The 9,733-nt window shown below is 26.2% G+C and overlaps 1 protein-coding gene across 1 annotated transcript in view; it reads right to left on the reverse strand.

The window, feature by feature from the left end:
• The window catches only part of LOC126894982 (putative uncharacterized protein DDB_G0282133), a 175,613-nt gene that overhangs the window by 130,264 nt on the left and 35,616 nt on the right, over positions 1-9,733 (reverse strand). The window lies entirely within an intron of this gene.

The raw sequence follows: 9,733 nt of genomic DNA on the forward strand, positions 1-9,733 counted from the left end.
TAAAAATGCATATAGAAAGTAGAACTTTTTCAACGTAACTTTTTTTTTGTGTCTGTTACCACTTTTTCTCAGCTCTCACTCTTAAATTAAAGCTAATGTAATATACTTTATAAAGGTAAAAAAAAATTTCGGACTTTATTTTATCTTTATGGTGAAAACAGACATTAAACTTAATAAAAAAAATACAATTTTTGTAAAAAAATTATTTTTTATATTTTTAATTTTATAATACTATAACTTATTGAAAAGTGAATTGATCAATATAATTTTTTTATGGGAAATACTATTTTTTAATAATCCTTTTTTCATTCGACATAATTTATCTTAATGAGGATATTAATTAGGAACTAGCAGTTTATGAAGCTTTTGGAATAATCCACCAATTTTTTAAAATTAAACACTATCTAAAGATTTGCATCGAAGCGTTTTTTTTTATATTGATTTTAATCACTGTCAGATATCATTATCCTTGATCCATCTATACCACGTCACCACTGTGCCGCGACCCCCTGTGCTGGTTTTTTTTTATCTATCATTTGGTATATTATTTTTATAAATCTGACTCTTTATATGCCCACAGGAGGAGATTTAAAATGACAAATTTTTCACAAAAAATTTACTTTTACACTTAACTTTAGAAAGTGTTTCAGAAAGTCTGACACTTTTATATATATCTTAAATTAAAGCTAATGTAATATACTTTAATAAGGAAAAATATGACCTCTGAACTTGACTTAATGATAAAAATGGCTACCGAAGCTTTTTTTGTGTGAAAATTCTCTATTTTATATTTTACATTTTTAACTTTATAATGCTATAACTTATTGAAAAGTGTATCGATCAACACAATTTTTTTATGAGAAATAATTTTTTTTAATAATCCCTTTTTTATTTGACATACTCTATCTTAATCAGGATATTAATAAGGAAATATAAGATAATGTAGCTTTTGGAATATTCCACCAATATTTTAAAATTAAATACTATTTAAAGATTTGCATCTAAGCGTTTTTTTTTTATAGTGATTTTAATCACTGTCAGATATTATTCTACTTGATAACTATGCCACGTCAACACTGTGCCGCGATACACCTGTTCTGGTTTTTTTATATATATATATTTGTTTCTCGTGAATGGTCGCTAAATTTGTATCATGTAAATTTGTTTGTATATTGGCGCAGGGACGGCTCTAAAGTATGCGAGGGTAGGCAGTTGCACCCTCCCAGGATAGATTCTCACCCCCTCAGTTATAACAGAAATTTTGATTTGAGTGGGTGATTTATCGGTTATCTTTGTATAATATGGTTCGTGTTATTGAAGAGAAAAAATAATCATATTTTATCGTTGTTGCGTATACAATCATATGGTGTCTTTGTTGTGATCGCCCTATCAATGTAATTGACCGCTGGTAAAAATAATTGAACGAGTTCCACGCGACTCGTTAAAACGAGTCATAATTACTCATTCACAATTAAACGCTCGCTCAAGTATCGTTGATACCAAACTGAACGGTATGTTATCGTTTCGTTTTTTTTTATTTTGTGTTCTTTTTGAACTACCGCAAAAGGGTATATATACACTCATAATTTCGCAAACCATTTCTTTACATATAAAGTGATACTCAAAACACACTAACTTTTGGTTAAGATTAATCGTTGTTTTCCTGTCATTTTGTTCCTGTTATTCGCAAGACATATAATTTTGCCGCAAACCAGATCGTTTTTATTGTATTATTTTACATTACTATTAAATAATCTATTAATGTACCTATTTATATATTTCTAGTATAGTTAAGTTTTACTAACATTAATTTTAGTGATATGTTATGTTTGTATAATATTCTTATATAGAAATATCAAAATATAATTACTCTCAACATCTTTTAATAATCGTCCATATTCTGTTGTCTACTTCTGACATATGTAATGTTATCCTTTTCAATTTTAGTTAAAGGAACACTCAAACATTTTATTTTATTTTAACAACAATATCTCTGAATTGGGGGTACTATCATTTTACTATAAAAAATGACTAGTTCTTATATAAAATTTCATATTTAATTTAGTTCCTATATTTTGTTATTTTTATTTATTACTTATTAGGTTTCACATTTTTTAACAAGGCTTTTTATGTGTAGGCTTAGCAATATTTGACATTTGTTCCTTGTATTTAAGTAGTATTTAAACACTTCTATTTTGTATCATATACCCTATGGATGTATCTTAAATTATTTTATTTTATATCCTTCTTGTGTGTTGTAATTTTATTCAATATCAAAATGTTAAATTTTCTAGATAATAATTTTATGAAAAATAAGTATAAACATATATATTATTAAAATTTATATTAAATGATTATAAATATATTTCAATAAATTATTTAAAAATTAATACTAAAAATAAAAATAATCTTTTAATACTTTTTAAAATAATTTTTTATTAACTGCTTTAAATAATGTTTAAAAGTATTCTTTATAGGTGTGCATAAATAACTAATATCCTTTAAAATAATTAAAAAAATAATAAAAAAGAATATTTATCAATTGACTTAAGTAGGTACTTATATTAAAATATATTATTAACAAAAAAATGTTTATACTAGATTACTAGCACAGCTGTGTAGGTACACTAGATAAAATTAATTCATCGGTGTGTCGTACCAGAATAAGTGGGAAGTGGAACCTAATGTGTACGAAGATGAAGATGAGGATATGGTGCCTGCTGTCTAAGTGTTCACGTGCGTGTTGTCGTACGGAAGTTACCGTGCTCGACTGACTTTCCGGGTTAGCTGTGTGTGTTGAAAGGCTGTTGTTATAGGAAAGCAATAAGGGTAACACCTAGGTATGAGGTGTAGACGAAGTGCAAGACACGAGTTCTCTGAAATGTTGTGGAAGAGAGTAGATAGGTTAAAAAGGAAAAAACAAAGATTTTACTCTAAGCAGTAAGCTGGACAGCGACAACCGATTACTGAGACTGTGAACAATACAAGGCACTGGAGACGACTGACCAAGATGGTCAGGTCTTTTGGGTTTTTATAATAATTTGAACTATTGCCAATCTGGCAATTAATATTATTTGTTAATTCACCAGTCTCAGGCAGCGGATGTGCTGTCTGTATATTATTATAATAATTCTCACAATAATGATAACGTGACACTATCACAGGTGTAAAAGTTAAATTTATGTAGTGATTTAAATTCTTCAATACTTACCAAAATTTTTGAATTTCAATGTGCTTTTAGGCACTTCTAATGAATTGTCAACAGATTCCGATATTGCGGATTGTGATCTAGTAAAAACTGCCCATCGTAAAGAAAATCTTGTAACTGCTAAAAGTTTATTACCTCAAAGTGGGCCATGTGACAGCGCACAAAGTTTACATAGTACCCATGGTTAGAATAAATTCGTGTTATTGCTTTCCTTGTCGATTTTTTTCAACTGATCCCTCTGGATCACCATTTTCTGATTCAGGATATAAAAATTGGAAAAAAATAGTGGTATAAAGCAGCATGACAAATCAATTTCACATAAATTATGTATAACTAAATAGAAAGGATACAAAATGACTGAAAAAACTGAAAAATCTGTTTTAACTCTTATTTATAGAGAAAATGAGACAGTTATAAAAGAAAATCGTTATTATATTGCAACTGTTGCAGAAATTTTACTTTTTACAGTCTGTCAAAACATTGCTCAACGTGGAGATAATGAAAGTAGCGATAGCATAAATAAAGGTAACTTCTTAGAACTTTTAAATGTTTGTGCGGTAACGCGACAAAATGTGAATTTTATATCTATTATTATTTCATATGGTATAGATAAATTTACTGTTTTGATTTGCTAATGGGCGCGCGTACGTTGTATCCGGCCGTGTAATCAGAAAACTGTACTGTTGCTGTCAAGGTGAACGCTATACACACAATATTCTTTATCAGTTTAATAATCGTTCCCTATGTGACACATACACTAGCCACCACTGTCAATACCTGTATAATTTTAATATTGTTCATACTTTTATCTGTTTTATATTTTGTAAATTGTTAAGCCGATACTCTCTCCCAAACGTAATCGTCGTCGTCGTTATGTCTCGCCCGATGTGTAAGAAAAATTTTGGATTACAAATATAGGTTTTTGGAAATATTTTTCTATATTGAAAGAACTGCTAAATCTGATAATCTTGTGTTGATCATTTTATTTTTCAAATAAGTTTTTATTTGCCGGAGACTAGAAAATGTTCTCTCAACACCGGCACTTGACTACAGTCATTACCTCCACCATCGAGAGACCATGCCCGTCAACCGTTCCGATGGAGAGGAAGGGTAGGATTCCAGAATTCCCAATATTACCCTACTTGTTTTTTTTTTTGCTTTTTACTACTTTTTCTTAGCTCTTCCTAAACCGATTTTTCTTAACGTATCGTCAAAAGATCACAAATTGTATCTTGTCGAAGATATTATCCTCAAAAATTAATATAATTTATCTTCAATACCTATATTCTAGGTGCAAATGGCTGCCGTATTTAAAAAAAACATGATATTTTTGTGTTCCAATTTTTTTTTATTTTATTTATTTTAAAATATCTATACAAAGGTTTTCCATAGTAATGAGTCCATATTTTTTTATAAAATTTACATGAATCTAACTTACATTAAAAATAAATTTATACTTATTTTGATTATTTTACCTCTTCTCTGTTATGAAAAACAACATTAAATTTTTAAATTAGCTTAAATTGTCATCTATATCATCTATACTTGTCCCAACTATGCCACGACCCCTTTGTGCTACCGTTTTTTTAATAAAAGTTTTATCATTTATTTATATTTAATATTTTCTATTGTTATTTTTATAAAAAAGCTTAAAATGGTTGTTAAAATGGTTACCATTATAGCGAATGTGTATCTAAAATGTAAGTATGGATTTATAAAAAAAAAAAAAAAAAGAAGAAAGTTATCATTCTTAATTCGATTATTCTGGTCTTTGTTAGTTCATATTTATTTTAGTCTTTAAATTAAAATTATAATATTTATATAAACCTTGGTAGCAAACATTTTTTTGGAAATGGCAATCCCTTCATTTTAATATACTTATTGGTTTGACATAAAAATTAAAAAATATTTATACACAAAACTTCTATCTTAATTTTTATTTTTAGAGTACTTTTCTCCTCTTTTTATATACCTAATAGATGCCTACATATAAGCGTAAATAATTAAAATAAAAAAATAATGATATTTACATCAAAATAAAAATTTTTTTTTTACTTAGGCAACAATAAAATTACTTTTTATATGTAACAGTCTTATATTATCATATGTTATGTTAAAAGCTCCTAATTATTTCTGGAACACTTTAAAAATATACATTTAAAAAGCACTACTTTTTATACGTATGATTCAAATTTTGAATTTCCTATATATAAGGGGAAATGTTCTGATTTTTAAAAATGTATGTCGGCTAAAGAGAATATAAATGAAGTATTAATTTAAAAAATTGTATTTAAAATTTAAAGTTGAAAATATAAAATACAAAATCAAAAATTTTAACATAAATATAGTACAGCATTCATTTGCATATAGATAGTGTCGGTACAATATTTTTTTAACTTATAGTACATAACATAAACTTTAATATGTCATATATTTAAAAAGCTCAATGTTTCGGAAAATCTTCAAAAGTTTATATTTTATGAAAAAATTATCATTTTGAATCTCCCCTTTGAGCAGGTAAATGGTAAAGTTTTCAAAAAAATTATACCAAACTAAAAAAAAATATTTAAGGGATTTATTTATAAAAAGTTATTTTAATTTTGAGAGGTTCCCAGTTAATGCGACATGAGGGAAGATTTTACAAATTTTTGAGAGTAATGTTGTCATAAAAAAAAGATATTAGAACGAGGATATTAATTATAATAATAAAAAGAATGAAGAGAAATTATTATAATGAAGGATGATAAAGGAAATAAAATAAGCGGCCATATGTGTGATATTTATATTTTTTATAATTAAGAAAGAGGAATAATAATAGAATGTAGATATTATATATAGATGTTATGGTTAACGGATTGTTGAAGTACGTTTAGCTACAAGGTGAAAATATAGCATACAATATATATATCCATGAACTCGTTATTAAGATCCTACCATTGCGCGTAGTTTGTCGTAAAAAGTAAATTGAAGGAAAATTATATTCGGATGATTCACACCTGAGTCATATTAATTCTACAATGAAATGTGCAATGATTACGGAGGAGGATTTTACGACTCTTAATATTTATTGGTCATGCTATATGAATGGGAAACAGCGTGTGTTCATGTAAGATGCTACTGTCCAATTGTTGGGCGCCAAGCCTTAATGGCTGAATTATTTTCTTTATGTAATTGTATAATACAAGTTAAAACATCTACGTTGAACGCGCACTATTATGACCCGAATGGTGAGAAAGTAGTTATTAATAACTTTTCAAATTATCCACCTTTAACAATTCTATTATTCCCTCGATAAAAGTTATTCTTGATTTATCTTAAGTCTACCCTTAATTTTATGACATGCTTAGAAATATAATTTCTTACCTTGTGTCCGGCTAGTTTGATCGTTTGTTGTAAAAAGAATATAAATAAAAGAGAGCACTGACTTTTATCTACTTATTAATTTTTGTAAAATTATGCAAATTATTAAACTTGAAATATTACTTCACTGTAGTTCCTTTTTATACTTGGTGTCTGAGTATATGTGTTACTTTATATTTTAAAATAAGAAAAATTATAATCAGATAGCTTATGAGAACCAATCCCTAGTGACACGTCATAAACTATTGTTTTACGAATAGTTTTAACCACTTGATGTGCTAGGGTAATGACTTCAATAAACTATTAGTATTTTATAGAATTGTGTGTTTGATATGAGAGTCGACAGAGTTAGAGACAGGCTGGCTACACCATCGGAGATATACTCGTCGATGCACGGACCTTACAGAGTCTAAAACTACTTGCCGAAAAGAGCGTGACAGAATATGAGAATCAATCCCTAGTGACACGTCATAAACTATTGTTTTACCAACAGTTTTAACCACTTGATGTGCTAGGGTAATGATTTCAACAAACTATCAGCACCTTATGCAATCAATCAAACACTTATCTATTCAAATTTAAGATACACTCTACGATCTCCTTAGTGACACGCCATAAACCATTGTTTTACCAACAGTTTTAGCCACTTGATGTGCTAAGGTAGATTTTCGAAATGCACTTATTGAATAGACAATCCAATTAAAGAATCAAAAAAATTCTTAATTGACACAACTCATAAAATACAAAATAAAAATTTAATTTGTTTTAATATTTTATAAATATTTAAAACTAAAAATAAAAAGATAAAAAGGTTAAGTTATTTTTTTTTTTAAATGACATTACTAATGAGAGATTTAGATAATAAACACCAAGTATGAAAAAGATTCTAAGTCATAGAGAGCACAAACGCGAAACAGTCTGGTACAGAAACGCTTCATGACCAGATTTTTATAAAAAAATAAGGTGGCGAATGAGCTAGAAATTGCTCTTTTATAGGCCTGTTTTATGAGGGGGAGAATTAGTTTAATTTGCACAATGCTTCTCATTGGCTAGGTAATTAATTTAGAGAGATATATGCGCAATCTATTGTTCTACTAATTTGTGTTAATATTTCATATATGTATTGGTGTTTTTATATCTATCATCTCTCATTATAATGCGGTTTATTAAAAAAGATCATTATTATAAAAATATAAATAAAATAAAATTATAAGTGCTAAATATCTATTACAATATGAAAATGCTACAATCAAGATCAACTACTGAATTTAAAATATTTGACTCAGTATTTTTATTTAAAAATATTAATTCCAGAACATCAAACAATACAAATACAAATAATTTAGCAACACTTAAATTATTATTATTTCCATTTCATTTAAATGATTACTGGTTATTAACAATAGTTAATTTAAAATATAATAAAATCATTAATTATGATACATCTAATAAATATCAAAGACAATTTAACTTTTCAATAAAAAAATTCGTTAAAGAATGGACACAACAAAATCCACAATGGAAAATATATAGAAAAAATTATAATTGTGTAAATTATTATGATTCTGGCCCAGTAATTTTAGCTATCACAGAAAAAATTACACGAGGTTTTCCAGCTACTATTGACTTCAATACAATATCATACTTAAGAGTATGTCAACAACAAGAAATAAGAACAGGATTACTCATATTTGAGAGTAGACCAGTAGCTATAATATCATCAACAAAAACAGAAAACAATTCAAAATACAATATATCAACTACTATTAATTTCGAATATGAATATACAAATCCTAAACGCAACAAAAACACTGAAAAGACCAAAAGAAGAAAATATCTTAAAAAGAAATTGAAGAAATTGAAGAAAAACAACAAACAAAAAACAAGATCAAAAACGACAGCAATAAATATATGTTCCTAGTTGCAGTACTAACATTAATTGCCAAATGAACATTTTAGAACCAAATCAATCAAAATAAAACCATAATCTCAAAATTGATAAAAATAAAAAAAATATATATATAATCAAAAGTAATTTTTATGTAAGAATTTCTATATATTTTGTGTATTTATTATATTTTTAAATTCAATTAAATAAAATAGTTTATTTTTATTGATATATCTTTCTATTTTTAAAAGGATAGGCATTAGTATATCAAATATTATATCATTTTTATTGACAAATTATTACATTAAATTTTATACATTTATATGCTTTTATACATTTTATATAAATCACTAATTCTATTTTAATTTATAACATTTTAATCACATTATTATTATTATTATCAAATTAGTTTTTATACATTTATACACTTTTATATATTTTATATTAAGCACTAACTTTAGTTTATTTTATAACATTTTAATTACATGTTTATTAAAATATTTTCAACGCACATTTATTATTATTATACTTTTATAAACATTATATTTTTTTTTTACTCAACATTATATTTTATATCATTATAACTAAATCACTATATTTATAGATTTATATAGCATATATAGGACCATTTAATATATTTATTTCATTTTTTTTTATATTTCATTATTGCACTATACATTAATATTGTATTAATCAAATTATATTTNATTAACAAAGAAGAAGGCAATAAAAATGTTTAAAATCAATAATGATTAAATTAATTGGAATCTTGAAAAATTGATTTTTAAACTCTTCTAAACTGGTGTAATAGATATTTAGCACTTATAACATTATTTTGTTTATATTTTTATAATAATGATCTTTTTTAATAAACCGCATTATAATGAGAGTAGATAGATATAAAAACACCAATGTATGTATGAAATATTAACGCAAATTAGTAGAACAATAGATTGCGCATAGATCTCTCTAAATTAATTACCTAGCCAATGAGAAGCATTGTGCAAATTAAACTAATTCTCCCCCTCATAAAACAGGCCTATAAAAGAGCAATTTCTAGCTCATTCATCACCTAATTTTTTTTTTATAAAAATCTGGTCATGAAGCGTTTCTGTACCAGACTGTTTCGCGTTTGTGCTCTCTGTGACTTAGAATCTTTTTCATATTTGGTGTTTATTATCTAAATCTCTCATTAGTAATGTCATTTTAAAAATAACTTAACATTTTTATCTTTTTATTTTTTTTAGTTTTAAATATTTATAAAATATTAAAATAAA

Source organism: Daktulosphaira vitifoliae, unplaced genomic scaffold (assembly GCF_025091365.1).
Source record: "Daktulosphaira vitifoliae isolate Bord-2020 unplaced genomic scaffold, ASM2509136v1 Scaffold_1, whole genome shotgun sequence".
NCBI lineage: Eukaryota > Metazoa > Arthropoda > Insecta > Hemiptera > Phylloxeridae > Daktulosphaira > Daktulosphaira vitifoliae.